Raw genomic sequence first — 18,081 nt, forward strand, 5'->3', positions numbered from 1 at the left:
TGCCCCCCTCCCCCAAGTGATCTACTTCCTCCAGAAAGAAACTCCTAATTCCTTCCCAAATAATGCCACTGACTGAGGACCAAGTGTTTACATTCCATAGACTGGGGGCATGCTTGTGTGGAGTGGGGGTAGGGAGGGGTCAGGGATGGGGGCAGTCATTCTTATTCAGACCCCTCTACCACATTTCATAAAAGACAGGTGCTGGGGAGGCATTCACAGGAGGATCCCCATGAGTTGTTGGCCAAGCCAATCAGAGATTCAGGTTTAAGGATCAACCTTGTCCAAAAATTAAAGAGCAAAGTGACTAAAGAAGACAGCTGCAGGTCATAGTGATGCCAGCCTTTAATCCCAGCACTTGGGAGGCAGAGGCAGGTGGATTTCTGAGTTTGAGGCCAGCCTGGTCTACAAAGTAAGTTCCAGGAAAGCCAGGGCTACACAGAAGAAAAAGAAGAAGAAGAAGAAGAAGAAGAAGAAGAAGAAGAAGAAGAAGGAGAAGGAGAAGGAGAAGGAGAAGGAGAAGGAGAAGGAGAAGGAGAAGGAGAAGGAGAAGGAGAAGGAGAAGGAGAAGGAGAAGGAGAAGGAGAAGGAGAAGGAGAAGGAGAAGGAGAAGGAGAAGGAGAAGGAGAAGGAGAAGGAGAAGGAGAAGGAGAAGGAGAAGGAGAAGGAGAAGGAGAAGAAGACAGCTGACCTTTACCTCATCAAATATGTTCTTGTGACATGTACGCGAGAGCACGGGCACACACACACACACACACACACACACACACACACACACACACACACACAAATATCTTTCCATGAATGACTGCATAGTTATTAAATACTTGCAATGTGAATATTATCATTGGAACAAAGCCCACTTACTTTAGTTCTCATTGAAGATCCCCGGGGTCATTCCCCTGTTTGGCAGGCAGTGAACAGTGCAGAACAGTTTGGGCTGGGGAGGCAGCTCACTGGTAGACTGCTTTGCTAGCATGCATGAAGCTCTGGATTTAGTTCCCAGTACTGCATAGAAACAAGGTGCAGTGGCACTCCCCTGGAATTCTAATGCTCAGGACATAGAGGCAGGGGATCAGTGCTGCAAGGCTTTCCTCATTTACAAAGGGAGTCCCAGGCCAGCCTGGGCTACATCAAACTCTGTCTCAAAACCAAACTAACAAAAGGCCAGAGTTTAAGTAATTAACCTTATTTGAAATACTTTTTGTAAATATTTCATGATACACTAAAATATTTGCATACTAAAATGGACATTGCATTACTTGAAACATTTGAAAAGTGTCTAGGTATTTTCTTAATTGAAAATATTTTAAAAGCTGGCAATCGGTATTTTAATTATACTGCTCAGAAGGCTGAGGCAAGAGGATGGTAAATTTGACTATAGCCTGGCCTATCTTGTAAGGCCCTATCTCAAAACAACAATAAGACATGTATGTAGTCAGACATACTGTCTTAGTTAGGGTTTCATTTCTATGAAGAGACACCTTGACCAAGGCAACAGAGGGAGAGCATTTAATTGGGGCTGGCTTACAGGTTCAGAGGTTCAGTCCATTATCTTCAAGGCAGGAGCATGGCAGTATCCAGGCAGGCATGGTATAGGAATATTTGAGAATTCCACATCTTGTTCCAAAGTCAAGCAGGAGAAGACTAGCATCCAGGCAGCTAGGAGGAGAGTCTACAAGCCCAGCCCCACACTGTCACACTTCTTCCAATAAGGCCAAGCCTTCTTTAACAAGGCCACACCTCCTAATAGTGCCACTCCCTGGGCCAAGCATATTCAAACCCACATATACTAACAATACAAGAGGCTACGGGAAAGGATTCTAGCCATGAGAGAAATCCCATCTTCCACTGATCTCTGGTTTCCTTTCTGAGGCAATCGTAAGTGATGTTTTCTTGCGGTACTTCCAGAAAATCTCTATGCACTTACAAGTGTTATATATTATTTATGTACAACATACATGTAAGAATATATATATATATATATATATATATATACATATATATATACATATATAAACACACACACACACACATATATATATATATATATATACATATACATATATATATATGCATTTATACATTTTTTAAGATAACCAAATAACATGGTATATACCTATAGTCCCAGCACCAGGGAAACTGATGCAGGAGGATTGCCTAATGATCAAGGCTAACCTGAGTGGCATAGTGAGACCCTCTCTCAAAAAATAGACATTTAGAAAATATCACTGTCTATTTTTATATTTGTAGATATTTCTACACACATACAATGTGTATATATTCTGTTTAAAAACTGCTAGTAGGACTATTCCCTAATGGCCTTCTGTATATTTACTTCATTCTTTTTAGTGACAGTAGGCCATTCAGATGAGCTGTGCCAAATTGCTTTCAGCAGTTCAAAGTTGGCAAAGTGTAGACAGTTTCATTTGGTTGAAATAACACAGTACGAGATCATTTAATTAATCAGTTTAGTGGAAGGAAATTGGTGGTTTTAGGACAGTACACTAATCTCACCATTTTTGGGGGCGGGGTAGTGTATATGACAAGTTTTAATGTAAAGAATAGGACGTGTGTGGGGGGGGGAGGGAGAGAGAGACACGGAGGGAGGGAGAGGGAGGAAGGGAGAGAGAGAGACAGAGACAGAGAAACACAGAGACAGACAGACAGACAGACAGACAGACAGACAGAGAGACAGAGAAAAAAGATGTGTGCTGGCACTGCCCCAGCTCAGGGTTAAGACTGTGCTTTGAAGGGCATGTAGATTGACAGTGATCTCCTGTATCTTAGCGCCCTCCTCACCTCCATCTTTTTGATGTCTTTGGTCCATTTTGTTCGTCTTCCTATTGACTAGGTACGTTATTTTCCTCTTTACTCATTCTATTTTTCACTTGTATCTCTTCTCCTGTCAGCTGAGTAGGACTTCAGGTAGTTACATTTAGGTTGCTGTGTGATAAGCAAGATGATTTTCTGTCCAACTTAATTTCCCAAAGGCAAAAAAATCTGCAGGCTTGAAAGAGATGTTGGCTTGAAAAAGGCAACTGGGAGCAGTAAGGTTTCCATTCTTGGTTTGCCTCTTTAACCTTCTGTATGTTCCCTGTGAGGTGGAGTCCCCTTTAGACTTGGTGCTGTAGGTATTTCATATGCATTTCATAGGTATCAATGGTCTGAAAGGACATTGCTATAAACTCTGAATGTGAATAAGTCTGTGTGCGCCTTTTGTTGGCCTGTGAGTACAGTAATATTTCATTATGCCTCAATGGCTGGAGATTGTTGCTCTACTTTCAAGGTGGCATGGATAATGGTCAGTCATATGGTGGTACACTCGGATGAGAACTGTCTCCATGACTTTCAGCCATTGAATTATCTCAGCCTGCTTAGCAGTGGTGGTGCATGCGTTTAATCCCAGCACTTGAGAGGCAGAGGCAGGCAGATTTCTGAGTTCGAGGCCAGCCTGGTCTACAGAGTGAGCTCCAGTACAGCCAGGGCTACATAGAGAAACACTGTCTCAGAAAAAAACCAAAAAACCAAAATACCAAAAAAAAAACCCAAACAAACAAACAAAAAGAAACAAACAAACAAACAAATAAACAAAAACCAAAAAAAAAAACAAAAAAACAATCATCTCAGCCAAGGTCAGAAAGCTTTCTGTGTCAAAAATGTCTCCTGACTAAGTAATGGATTTCTTATTTTGTTTTACATTCATGTATATTCATTGTTAATTCTGAATGGTTATAAGTTGTTCTCTAAATTTAGCAAACACAGAACACAGTCAGCTGATGAGTACCTTGCTTTTAATTAATCATGAAAGTAGCTTTACAGTGAGGCAATTTTGACTTCCGTTTTTCTTTGCTTTATGAGATATAGTTTAGGCAATTAAAACATTATTACCTGATATGGTGGTGCATGACTTTAATCCCACCACTTGGGAGGCAGAGGCAGGTGGATCTCTCTGAGGTTGTAGCCTTCCTGCTTTATGTTGTAAGTTCCCCGGACATCCAGGGTTACACTGAAAGACCTTGTCTCAAAAAAACAGAACAAAATAAAAAACCCACCACCCCCAAACAAATAAACGGACAAACAAACAAAGCAACATTCTACCACCGTGGATTATTATTAATTTTTAATCATGATTTCTCCAGGGAGGAGACAATAGGGCATTTGGTCACTGACTTTCAAATTGTAAATCATTTTGTCTTGGGAGGTCATGGGAGTTTCTACCTAGTGTTTAAAACAGAAACAATAAACCACAAGGTATCGTTAAGAATCTTCAGTCTCTGTTCTGTGTGGAAATATTGGGATCTAGGTCCAAATAAGATGAGAAGGGAGAAGTAATACCAAAGGTTTCCAGACAAGTTGGAGGCCAAGAGGAACATCTGCTTTCATCTGGGGCAGAACTCTGCCTACTTTCCTAAAGATCAAGTGCCAAAGATGACTACCTTTGGGGCTATTAGGATTCCCTCAGAATGGCTCATCTCTGAGAATGATGGTCCAGGGAAAAAGGTAGAAGAGGGATGGAGTGATGTTTGTCAGAGGGTGCAAAATTTCTGTCAGACTGATTAAGTAAGTTCTGGAGTATAGAACAAGTTGATTTTGATATAAACTATGTACAAAGCAAAGATAAATAAAAAAGAAAGACTTGCATCCCAAAGGTCCATCATTCTCCTCAAGTCTAAGTGTTTGTTCTTACCTTTACCAGAACTCAGGAGAATTCTGTTCATCCAGGTCTCAGGTCTCATCGAAAATACAGACCTGAACCAGCTGTGGCCAAGTGTTCCTGTTCTGCCTCAAGCTTCAGAGACACTGGAGGGGCAGCCTTGGCCTTCAGGTGGCAGCCATTCCAGGCCCTCTGTCAGCTAATGGAGTCTTCCACAGAGTCCTGTCATCTCAAAAATAGAAGCTTGGGTATTTCAAAGATTGTGATGCCACTCTACAGTCATGATGAGTTGGTTACATGAGACCATACAAGTTAACTAATGTCTGTATGACTGTTTTCCTTATTTGAAAGTGAGTAATGACATCATCTGAGGAGTGGTTGCTAAGAATAAAATCACTGATTAACGTGAATGATAGGTCTGTACAGAGCATGGGCTTAGTTTTCTGGGTCCAGTGCAAAGAGCTGGGAGAGTTCAAAACAAAAACAATAGAAACAACAAGAATACTAACAACAACAATTTTTTAAAAACCTGAGTGCAGAAACACAGGCATGTACCAACTCTGGCTAACTTTTGTATGGTTTTATAATAAACAAACAAACAAAAAACCAAACATTCCTATCCCCAACTCCTTGACGTCCCCAGTGGTGTCTGGGTACACAGGAGGATTGGGACCACCATTTTCAACTCCTCATGGTTCCCAGGAGCTTCTGGGTTCCCAGGACTTTGAGAACCACAGCCTCCACTGGATTCCCCCTCCCCCCAACCCTGCTCTTTTCACCCAGAGAAACACAGGCTTGGCCCCCTATCTGTGACTGTGTTTCAGCCTTCCCTGAGCAATGTGGCTCAGCACCCCAGGGGCTAGGAAGGAACACAGCCTAATATCCCTGAGTTTTGCCTTCCCCAAGTGGCACATTGGTGGCATTCCTGACCCCCAGAGGGAAGGCAGAGACACAGAATGATGCCTTTACTGTATGCTGTCAGCAGTGCCTGATCTCTCTGCTCTGTTTTTGATATCTGTGCTCACAGGTATGGGGTATGAGGCAGAATGTCACTGTGGTTGATTTGCACTTCCTTGGTGCTTAGGGATAACAAACCCTTATCATAGAAATTAACATTTAGAGTCCTACTTGCTATCATGTGCCAACATACATCCTAATAGATTTAATAGTTGGTTTGTTAAATGAATTTTTAATTGAAATTTGTTATATAGAGCTTCTATTGCTGCAATATCATAACCAAAGTAACTTGGGAAGAAAAGTTTATTTGGCTTATACTTCCACATCACAGATCATCATGGAAGGAAGTCAGGACAGGAACACAAAAAGTATAGAAATCTGGAGACAGGAGCTGATGCAGAGGCCACTGGGGAATGCTGTTTACTGGCTTGTTCCTTATGGCTTGCTCAACCTAATTTCTTATAGAACCTAGGACCACCATGAAAGTGACGGTCCCACCCACAATGGGCTGGGACCGCATCCACCAATCTAATTAAGAAAATGTCCTCTAGGTATAGCAACAGCCTGATCTTGTGGAGGAATTTTCTCCATTGAGCTTCCCTCCTCTCAGATGCTTTCAGCTGGTGCCTAGTTGACATAAAGTTAGCCAGCACAGAATTGTTCTGGCCAAAATTTACTTTTCCAATGAAAGCAGTGATTCAGTGAGCTTATGTCCCTGGAATTCCCTGACATCAACAAGTTGTCATCATCAGAACCCCCTTAGCAAATGCTCTCAACAGAACATTCTTTGAATCAGTGGCCAAAGTGGTGTTCCCCTAACAGCCAGAAGACCAGGGCCACCAATCTGATCTGCTTGTAGAAGTCACTCTCTAACTCACTTCCAAACATCCACAGCTTCATAGCAATCCATGCAGCAACCTTTCCTTTGAAACCTTCAAAACCACTACAAGAACAAACCTGAGAGCTGAGATTGACCTGAATTAATCTTGTGGTGAAAAAATAAATAGAGTGGAGTGTTTCCTCCATCTCTGGTCCACGAAGAGATCAACAAGCATCTTTAAAAGTAAACATGCAATCCAAAATCAAATCCCAGGAAAGAAACCAGTTGAAACAATTTGTCCTTTGTCAGGAACTCTTTCTCGAATGACGGGAGGAAAATTCCAGATATCGGCTGGTCCATTTCTTCAGCTGTGAAGATTTGATATTTAATGGCAGTAGATGATAGATGAGAGGCTTCATTCAATGTTTCAAAAGATTTTTAATCTCACAGATGAGAACATAGGCAAACCCAAGAATGAGGTGATATATCTTTTAAATTGAGTCTTACAACTACTGCATCATAATGTCGCTCTGTTGGGTTGGTTATTTATCTTGGTGCATTGGTTGTGGCTGTGTATCGTACCATGGTATCTTTTCCAAATATAAAAGCTGAAAGACTTCTTCAGTGCAATCTACAGCTACAAAAACCTCCAGCAAAGTGGCTGGAGGCTCAGTGGTGGAGCATTTGCCTGCCCAACATGTACAAGCCCAGACTCTAGCCTCAGCAACACAAACAACATCAATAACAACAAGCCAACAACAAATGAACCATACAAACTACACACTGTTGTGCTGTAGAGGGAGAGAGTAAACTTAAATAATTTACTGTCACAGAAACGGTAGTTAAGCACCTCACTATCACTGTCGTGAGATCCAAGCACACAAAGATAATAATTAAAATATGGTTCTGAATACAATTTAATGTTTGTTATATATTAACAAACAAGTAATATACAAATTTGGTAGATACCAGGGAACTTAATACATGTTCATCTCTTTCCTTCTCTCTACCAAAAAATTATGACAGAGAGAGACAGAGAAAGAGAGAGCAAGAGAGAGAGAGAGAGAGAGAGAGAGAGAGAGAGAGAGAGAGAAAAGACGTCAGCTTTTTTTTCCACTGTGTTCTTCTGGGTCAGGCCAACTTGAACCTCACTGTACGCTGAGGATGAATTTCTGCTTCCCACATTTCTACCTGTAGAGTTCTGAGATTACAGACACGAGTCACCATACCTACACAGTGCTAGGAATTTAAACAAGGGCTTTGTATATACTAGCTAGGTAAACACTCCACCAACGGTGCTACATCCCAACCTGTAAAATACCACATTTTACAGAAAAGAAAAGAAACAAACAGGAAATGAAAGGAAAGGAAAGAAAAGAAAAGGAAAGGAAAGAAAAGAGAAAAGGAAAGAAAAAAGAAAAGGCAGGTACATTTCTAGATAGTAGGCAACAACTTTATTATTACCCTGAGATAAGGGTTGGTATCTGGTTTTATTACCACAATTGTTGCTCCGCAAGAGGAGAAAAATAATTAAAACTTAAAATAGTATGAAAAGTGAAGCTAGATGACAATCGTATGGAGAAGGAAGCATCTCGTTGGACTCAGGAAAAAGCCCACTCAGGTTGAGCCCCCCTTCTCGCTGCAAGCCAAGGGTCACCTTGGGTAAAGGAGACTTGGTTGGCTGGAGGAAGAAAAGGCCCAGGAGCTGTCTTCCTGCAGACTTCCAGGAGAACAGAAAGAAATGCCTGGGTTCCAGTCCAGCTTTGCTGAGTTCTTGGAGAGGACCTTCATGCCTGCAAAGGAAAAGGTGAAACCTGAAGATACAGCTCCAAGTGACAAGGCTTGCTCTGAGGCTATGATAGCTGATGAAGAATTATGTTCCTCTTAAGGCAATAAGAAAGGAACAGAAGAAGAATGAAGACTCAGATACTCACAAAAGATTACTGCTTGCTTTCTTCCTGCTTCATTCTGAATATTGTCCAAAGATCATGACTGAATCCCAGGGCTTGTCCACTGGGAATGTAGCAAGGAAATTGGTTGAGATGTGCTCTGAACAGACAGCCCAAGATAGACCACCATGTGAAGAGAAGGCAGTTGAAGTAAAGGAAGTATGAGCTACGGGATATTGCATGCCTTGAGAGGGCAGAGGTGATGCAAGATAGAAGGGCCCTGGTGGGCCAGGAGGCTCAAGGAAGAATGAATAGATGAAGAAGATGAGGAAGAGGAAAAGGAGGAGGAGAAGATGGAGGAGGAAGTGGAGAAGGATGATGTAGAAGAAGGAGGAGGAGGAGGAGGGGAGGGGGACAAGGAGAATAAGAAGAAAGTGGAGGAGGAGAAGAAGAGGAAGGAGGAGAAAAAGAAGTGGGAAGAGAGAGGGGGGAGGGAGGAGGAGGAGGAGGAGGAGGAGGAGGAGGAGGACGAGGATGAGGACGAGGACGAGGACGAGGAAAATGGGGCTGAGGAGGACGAGGAGGAGGAGGAAATGAGGCAGAGGAAAACCAAATGTTTAGTCTGCGATTCCCATGGAATTTGTGGAGGCCCAGTTACTATTTCATTACAAATGTGAAACTTAAGTACAGCTTAACACTAGCTTCTCTATAAATATCATACAGTTTTTTGTTTTGTATAGGATCCCTACCTACTTCAAGGCTCAGGAAACAGTATTGAAGAAGCTATGGAAAGAGTGAGTGTAAAAACCTGATGAATGGAGAAGAATACTGTGAGAGGCTGGCCTCTGAACACACCATGGCTGTTACACACACACATTCACAGCAGCTGTGTTTACCCATGCAAGCCCTTCACAAGATCCAGAGTGTTAAACTTTCCATTGTGGAGGGGGAGGGATTCTCAATACCCCATCCCCTTCCCTTGCTGAGTTGCTAATGGCAACTGATAACTGCTAAAGGACAGAGAGCCAATTTTCTTTGAGAAAGGTAGGCATTGACAGGTTTCCCACACCCCTTTGTATGACCCAGCAGGCATGCACGAATACAGGCAGCACCAGTGGGACTTAGTGGGTGATTTTATAAAACAACATGAAGTTGGAAGGAATACAGGAGACTTGTTGAGGGAAGTGTGGAGGTCCAAGTGTATGGGAGACCTGTTGGGGGCAGGAGGTGATAGTGGTAATGCTAGAGGGAGTGAACAAGGAATGACTACAACTAAGATACATTGTTTACACCTATGAATGGATTTTATTGTATGTTATCAGGATGTAGCTCAGTAGTGGGTGCTTGGAGTGCTAACTTAATATTCACAAGGTCCTGAGTTCAATCCCTAGTACTGTGGTAGAGAAAGAAGTTTTTAATACAGTCTGTAGCTCCCCCTCCCCCCAGGGTTTGTTTATGTGTTCATTTGTTTGTTTGAAGCAGTTTCTCTGTCATCAAGCTAGGCTTACGCTCACACAGATCTCCCTGCTCCTGCCTCCTTGGTGATGCAGTAATGGTTACTCCACCACCATCTGCAAGCTGGAGGTTTTTTGGAGGCTACTATATACTTAGATTTTTAAAGTTTTGATGTTGAGTGTTCATAAATACTTAGTAGTTTCCTTAATGTCTTGCATGTGGTAACACGGCCAACTTCATAGGCATTTATACTATTAGTATCTCCTTTTTAAGGATGTTTGTAATAAAATTTTGAACATTAAAATATAAAAAATTGACTAGAGACCATCATGAATAATGTACATACTAGTTTATAAACAGAAGTGAAAATGTGAGGTGTGACATCACCGCCTATCTTTGCATCCTCCACTCTTTCTCCTGGCTCTGTTCCTCCTTTATGCAAGCTCATAGAAGTAAGAAAGGGAAGGAAGGAAGAAAGCAGGGAGGGAGGGAGGGAGGGAGGGAGGGATGGAGGGAGGGGAGAAAGAAAGGGGGGAGAGAGGGGTGGAGGGATGGATGGAGGGAGAGATGGAGGTAAATGGAAAAAGGGAAGGGAAAAGGGAAACCCACATACACTGTAATAACAAAAGAATTATTCAGAGGCTCATGGTATCAACACTGATCTCACAATAACATATTGTGAAACCAACCAAAAATGCTTTCAAGCATTGTTATACAAGGGTCTCATCATTTCCCTCCCATCTTTAAAGCCACCAAGAACTGACAGACTTCCCTTGCATTCTAACATACTGTTCAACCCAAAACGTTTCAACTCTGTGGAAGTGAAAATGAAAAGCAAAATAAAACAAAACATAGCACAAGTCTGCAAGAGAACCCAGTTTAAAGAAAAGGTAATTCAAAATTCCTGATACTTATTCAATCTTTAGAAATCATTTGAAAGGGTGGGAAGGATCAGGGGTTCAAGGCCTTTGAGAGACATTGCCTCACAAAGCCAAAGGAATAAAAACTACTTGCACCTTTGTGCCTATGTTACCCAGAACTAATAGTGTCTCACTTGGATCCCCTGAGTGGCAGCTGTCACTCAGTTGAAATCTGAGTTTCTCTGTGGGCCTTACAAGAGAGAGTGTCATCATGGTACCCTCTGGGGTTGTTATGGTGGATGTGAAGAGAACATCTACTTCATCCCTCAGCAGTGCTGTGAGAATGTCTGGGAGATCACATGGTGTGCCCTTACTGAACGTCTTGCCTGATCAACATAACCTTCTTAGATCACAGTCGCCTGTCCATACTTTACCAAAACAAAGCCTGACACAGAGTACGTAGAACAACAACAAAAAAAAAAAGAGTACACAGAATTAACCCCGGGAGAGAAATGGAGAAAGTGGGCAGATTGACACAGGCACACATTTAAAAAGCACCTGCCTTGCTCTGGGAACAGACAGAGTCAGATATGATTGGCCAGAGCAGTGGTTCTCCTCCTTCATAATTGTGACTCTTTAATACAGTTCCTCATGACCTGAACCATAAAATTATTTCCATTGCTACTTCTTAACTGTAATTTTGCTACCGTTATGAGTCTTAATGTAAATATCTGATATGCAGGGTATCCTGTACAGGGGTTGTGACCCACAGGTTGAGAAAGAACCACTGACATAGCTGACAACTGACAAAGCTGACCACTGACAAAGCTGGGGCATTGAGTGCATTATAAACACGTGATATGCGAAACATTAAAATTGGGAAGCAGCAGAAACTCCACGCTTACAGAAGCATTATGAGATCCTCCTGTTTAAAAAAGATTTTAAAAGTGGTGATGTGTGGTACAGAAAATGTTCTCAAATGAATGTGATGGCCGTGGGGGTAAAACTACCATTCTAGAAGCTGAAATAAAGATTGTCACTATTTCTAAGCTCCCCTGGGCTAGCACCACCTCTCTGTCTCTGTCTCTCTATCTGTCTCTGTCTGTCTGTCTGTCTGTCTGTCTGTCTCTCTCTCTCACACACACACACACACACACACATACATATGCACTTATTTCTCACTCTGGGGCTTTTTGTTTTGCGGATGTGGGTGTTTTTTGGGTTATTTGGGTTATTTTTATAAGGAGACAGGGTCTGTTATGTTCTTCCCACCTAACCCCTGACCTCAAACCATCCTCCTGCCTCAGTTTCCTGAGTAGCTGAATCTACAGCACACACCACCACATTTGGGCATTTCAGACAGAGACGAGAGTGCTTTTCTACCTAGTGCTTTCCTGACAAACGTTTATTTTTATTTTTGTTTCGCTTTGCTTTTCTGAGATAGGGTTGAGCTTCATAGTCCTGACTGTGGATCAGGCAGACCTTGACATTGTTGGTGAACGTTTTTTTCCTAATGTGTAGTTTGCCAATTTGTCCTATTGGCTATGCCCTTTGTCTTATAGAAGCTTTTCAGTTTCTTGTGGCCCATTTATAAATTTTGATGTTAGAGTCTGAGCTATTGGACTTCTGTTTATGACATTTATCCCCATTCCCATGAGTTTGAGGCTCTTTCCTGCTTTCTCTTCAGTTAGATTCAGTGAATCGGGTTTTATGTTGAGTTCTTTAATCCACCTGGCCTTGAGTATTGTGCCAGGTGACAAATATGCATCTACTTTCATTTTTCTACATACTTACTCCAAGTTAGACCAGCGATATTTATTGAAGATGTTTCTTTTTACATTACATATTCATGACTTTGTCCATGATCAAGTGTCCATAAGTCTGGTTTAATTTCTCGGTCTTCAAATCATTTCTTTTTCTATTTTAAAACACTTTAATCTTACATTTCAAATGTTAGCTATTTTTCTGGTTTCCTGCCTAAAAGCCACTTATCTCATGCCCCTTTGAACTGCTTCTATGAGGGTGCTCCTCAAGGCACCCACACAGTGCTCTCTTGCTAGCCTAGCATTCCCCTACACTGGGGCATCGAGCCTTTAAAGGACCAAGGGCCTTTTCTCCCATTGATGTCCAACAAGGCTGTCATCTGGCACACATCTGCTTAGAGCCATGGGTCACTCCATGTGTGATTGGTGGTTTAGTCCCTGGGAGTTCTAGGGGATATGGTTGGTTGACATTGTTGTTCTTCCTATGGTTGTAACCCCCTATAGCTCATCCAGTCCTTTCTCCAACTCTTCCACTGGGGACTCTATGCTCATTCCAAAGAGGGGCTGCAAAAATGTGCCTCTGTATGTGTCACTCTCAGGTGGAGACTCTGAAAAGACAACTATAGCAGGCTCCTGTCAGAAAGCACTTATTGGCATCTTCCATAGTGTCTGGCCTTCGTGTCTGTATGTGGGATGGATCTCCAGGTGGGGAAAGCTCAGGATGGCTTTTGCTTCATTCTCTGCTCCACACCTTGTCTCCACATTTCCTCCTGTGTTTGCTTGCCTAAAGGGTCCTGGATCCAGCAACAAGGGGCTTACTCTATACAGGCTCAATTTTACCAAGAAAAGGATTGTTGCAGAATCATGCCATGGCAACAAGAAGGTCAACTACAGTAACTTAGGTCCAGGTGACCTGGTAGAGAACTGAAGACCTGAGCTATCTGGGGAAAGGAAGCAGCATGCAGTGTCACACAGCTCTCTCTGAGGCAACTGCTAGAACTGGAATAGGGATGTTTGTTTGTTTGTTTGTTTGTTTGTTTATTATAAGGTAGAGTTTGTACATGCCTGTAATTCCAGCACTCAGAATGTTTTTTAAAAATTGTTGTAGTTAGTATTGCTGTTGTTTCTATTGGTTTTGTTTTGAACTCTCCCAGCTCTTTGCACTGGACTCAGAAAACTAAGCCCATGCTCTGTACAGTCCTATCATTCATGTTAATCAGTGATTTTATTCTTAGCACCCACTCCTCAGATGATCTCATTACTCACTTTCAAATAAGGAAAAGAGTCATACAGACATTAGTTAACTTGTATGGTCTCACGTAACCAACTCATCATGACTGTAGAGTGGCATCCCAATCTTTGGAATACCCAAGCTTCTATGTTTGAGATGACAGGACTCTGTGGAAGACTCCATTAGCTGGCAGAGGACCTGGAATGGCTGCCACCTGAAGGCCAAGGCTGCCCCTCCAGTGTCTCTGAAGCTTGAGGCAGAGGTCAGCCAACAACACAGGAACACTTGGCCACAGCTGGTTCAGGTCTGTGTTTTGGATGAGACCTGAGACCTAGATGAACAGAATTCTCCTGAGTTCTGGTAAAGGTGAGCACAAACACTTAGACTTGAAGAGAATATTGGATTTTTGGGATTTGTTAGTATTCCTGCTGTTTCTACTAATTTTAGTTTGAATTCTCCCAGCTATTTACACTGGACCCAGAAAATTAAGCCCATACTCTGTACAGTCCTATCATTCATGTATTTATTGTAATCAACACAGTCATCAATAGTAAACTAAGTATATTGGTTCATGGTTATAGTCTACTCTACTAAAATAAATGATTTGTACTGATTAACAATTTCTAGTGACTGTGTGAGTACAGGAACACATAAGAAGATATTTAACTTGAATTAGTAAGTAGTTGCCCCTTTTTCTTCATCCATACATTGTAATATGTAAAGACAGAGTTATTTTGAAAACAAGACCTCTGGGAAAAAAACATTCCGCGAGCACATATTCAGCAAATGTTTAAAGTACAAACCAGAACAGAATTATGACAATGACATCTGGTCCCTACGCTTAGATCAGTCTGCTGACGAGACTTTGAAGGAGATTCAACATGAGCCTAGGGAATCACAGTTTGTGCATCTTCAGGAAGTCATTTCAAAAGATTTCAAAGTAAAAGTGAAGTGATTAAGAAATCATGGAAAAATTGTTTCCCCAAGGAAGAAATTCTACCTCACTTCTCTAAGAAAAAAAGCAAGATTAAAGGTAATTCTAATTTAAAAATCAGTATATGTCCTTTGAGTACAAAGATGCATCTGTGAGCCCACATCTGCAGAGCTTAAGAATGTCTAGACAACAGGATCTCAGCGTTGAACATGTCCTGCATCTTCTTCACACCCTCAGTCCCAGCTGCATCCTTGTCCTTGATCATTAAAGCTATAAGGATACAGGTGTAAAATTCCGGGATCCTGTGATCCTGAGATTCTGGGTGTGTCTCAGTTCCTGGGAGACAAGTTGCCTGTGAGACTCTAAGATTCTTGTGTGACTAACTCCTGGGATTCTGGGATCCTGGGATTCTAAGATCCTGGTCGTGATAGAGTGAGTGGCTAGTAGTGGAGCCTCCTCTGTGGGCTGTGGGACTGTCCTCTGGGTTTGTACCCAAGTTAGACAAGTGCTAGAGTAAACATATGCAAGAAATGATGCCAGCAGTTCTGGGACAGGTGGTGACAAACTAAGACTTTTAAGTCTCAGCATCCAGAGCAGAGTGGTAGAGGCTATGGCTCTTCTTGGTTGTTTGTCATGCTATTGAGCAGCCACCTCCTTATGTATTGTCCCTGATGCAGATGTTGCATGACAATCTATAGATGGCCAAGAATCTAAACTCGCTGATACTCAGTGCAATCTACAGTTGTCAGTTTTATCATCTTGTGGTATTAGGATATTTGATCTCTTTGTCTATTTTTACTTGCTGTAAAAGGAGCCTAAGGCAGCTCCGCATAACTCTCTGTGAATGCTCAGCATAGCACATTCCTGGTTTGGTAATATTTTCAATTGCACGGTTAATCTGACCCCTTACACTAGGATTTGTAGAGTCATATAGCACTTAAAAAATAACAACCTTTCTAGGGGTCAACTGATTGCAGACTGATAACAGCCACATTCCCCTTTTGGTCCTCTACTTAAGCTTGTCTTAAACTTGAAAACTCCTAAAAGTTACTCTCAAGTCTTATTGTCCCCAAATGACAGATGAGTCTGACTTGCTGTGTCCCTTGCAAGTCGGGTAACAACGATGTTTTATAGGCTATGTAGTATATAAATTGCCTTGAATCTGCACTAGCTGCATTATGTTCATAGCAGCCTTAATTATGATAGCCAGTAGCTGGAAAGAACCAAGATGTCCATCAACAGAGAAATGGATACAGAAAATATGGTACACTTGTACAATGAAGAACTACTCAGCTATTAAAAAGAATGAATTCATGAAATTTTTAGACAAATGGATGGATCTGTAGGATATCATCCTGAGTAAGGTAATCCAACCACAAAAGAACACATATGACATGTACTTGCTGATAAGGGGATATTAGCCCAGAACCTTGGAATACCCAAGATACAAATCGCAAAGCATACAAAACTCAAGAAAAATGAAGACCAAAGTGAGGATACTTTGATCCTTATTAGAATGAGGAACAAAATACCCATGGAAGGAGTGACAGCAACATAATGTGAAGCAGAGACTGAAGGAATGACCATCCAGAGACTGCTTCACCTGGGGATCCATCTCATAAACAACCAGAAAAACCAGACACTACTACGGATGCCAACAAGAGATTGCTGACAGGAGCCTGATATAGCTGACAACTGAGAGGTTCTGCCAGTGTCTGACAAATACAGAAGTACATGCTCACAGCCATCAAATGGTCAGAGCACAGGGTCCCCAGTGAAGGAGCTAGAGAGAGGACCTATGGAGCTGAAGGGTTTAGAGCCCCATAAGAGGAACAACAATATGAACTAACCAGTACCTCCAGAGATCACTTGGACTAAACCACCAAACAAAGAAAACACATGATGGAACTCATTGCTCTAGGTAAATGTGTAGAGGAGGATGGCCTGGTTGGTCATCACTGGGAGAAGAGTCCTTGGTCCTATGAATGTTCTATGCCCCAGTAGAGGGGAATGCCTAGGCCAGGAGGAAGGGAGTGGGTGTGTTGGGGAGCAGGGGTTGGTGTAGTAAACAGGGGATCTTCAGAGGGGAAACTAGGAAAGGGTTTAACATTTGAAATGTAAGTAAAGAAAATATCAAATAAAAAAGGCATTTGTTAGGACTTTATAGGATGATACCTAATTACAATCTTCATCGTTTTTGAATGATGCTTTTTGGCAGACACAGGTGAATCATAAAGTAATAAAATGAACATTGAAGGACCCCCACAGAAACCTATCCCCCAAAAGATTTTGGAATTTATTATCTCTACTTGCAATTACCAGTGATTGTATATTTGAAGGAACGCAGAAGCATACACTGCTGTGTTTTCTGACAGCTTTTTATTCCCTTAGATTATGCTTTGATTTAATGAGAGCCATTACAAAAATACTGATGTATTTGCCATTAATGCGTTCAACACCATCATCCACAGTATTTTCACAGTAGCTAAATATTTGACAGCAACGATGCAGCATGGGTAAGTTTTCCATCATTAAGTTCCTATACAGACAGTTAGAAAAACTCTCCATACTGAATGTATGAAGGAGTTTGTAGTTCAGTCTGGCTCAGAAGAAACTATGGAGCCCAAGTCCCATCAAAAATGCAGAGATCCATCTGGGTCTGATATCTGTGGGATTTCATGATCACACCTGAAATAATAAGTTTCTTAAGAGTGAAGAGTTGGAGATCACTGTGTTAGTCATAAGAAAAAATGCAATGTACTCAATTGTAACTGAAAGCTGACAGTCAATATGTACTGTGTATAACCTTATCAAAATATCAAATTAATTACAAGAACAATAAATAACCAATAAATAACAAAACTTTGAATGAAAACAAGAAAAACCAAGTAACTAAACTAATCAAAACTCAAACCAAATCAAACCACAAAAATTGTGCAAAGCAAAATTCTTAGTCTGCTCATTTTGTAGCACAGCCTTACAGCCTGTGGCTGTCCTTGGCAACTTAGCAGAAAAGCAGTTCCTGGAGGTAACAAACTTTGCAGGAGAAATTTAAGCAACACTCTCCTTTTGGAGTGTGGGTCTGAAGGATATGGCCTCCCAAGTCAAAGCAGAACACAGGTTGTAGACTTGGATCCAAGGTTTTACAATTTTGTTGACTGATCTCCATGTAATTATTGATGATGACCCATCAGGAAAAGATAAATTTAAACTCTCAGAATCTTCCTGGATGCCCAGCAGCTCTTGATGTGTCTCAGCAATTCTCTGAGTCCCTTTAAATGTGCACTCTTCCTGGGCCAGAGGCTAGATGAAATTAAGGCCTGTTCATACCAAAGAAACAAAATAAAGGAGGAGCATACAGCCCATTACAGCCATGGTTATTAGGGATGAGAGGCAACAGTGGTGTATTTCCTGTGCACACTCAGTGCTCTTCCTCCAGCACTTCTCTTTGAGGGAGATCATGTCCTGGTCTGTGCCATGTTCTGCTTTCTGCCTGCCTATTTCACACTTAGGGAAGA

The sequence above is a fragment of the Mus musculus genome, chromosome 14 (assembly GCF_000001635.26).
Source record: "Mus musculus strain C57BL/6J chromosome 14, GRCm38.p6 C57BL/6J".
NCBI lineage: Eukaryota > Metazoa > Chordata > Mammalia > Rodentia > Muridae > Mus > Mus musculus.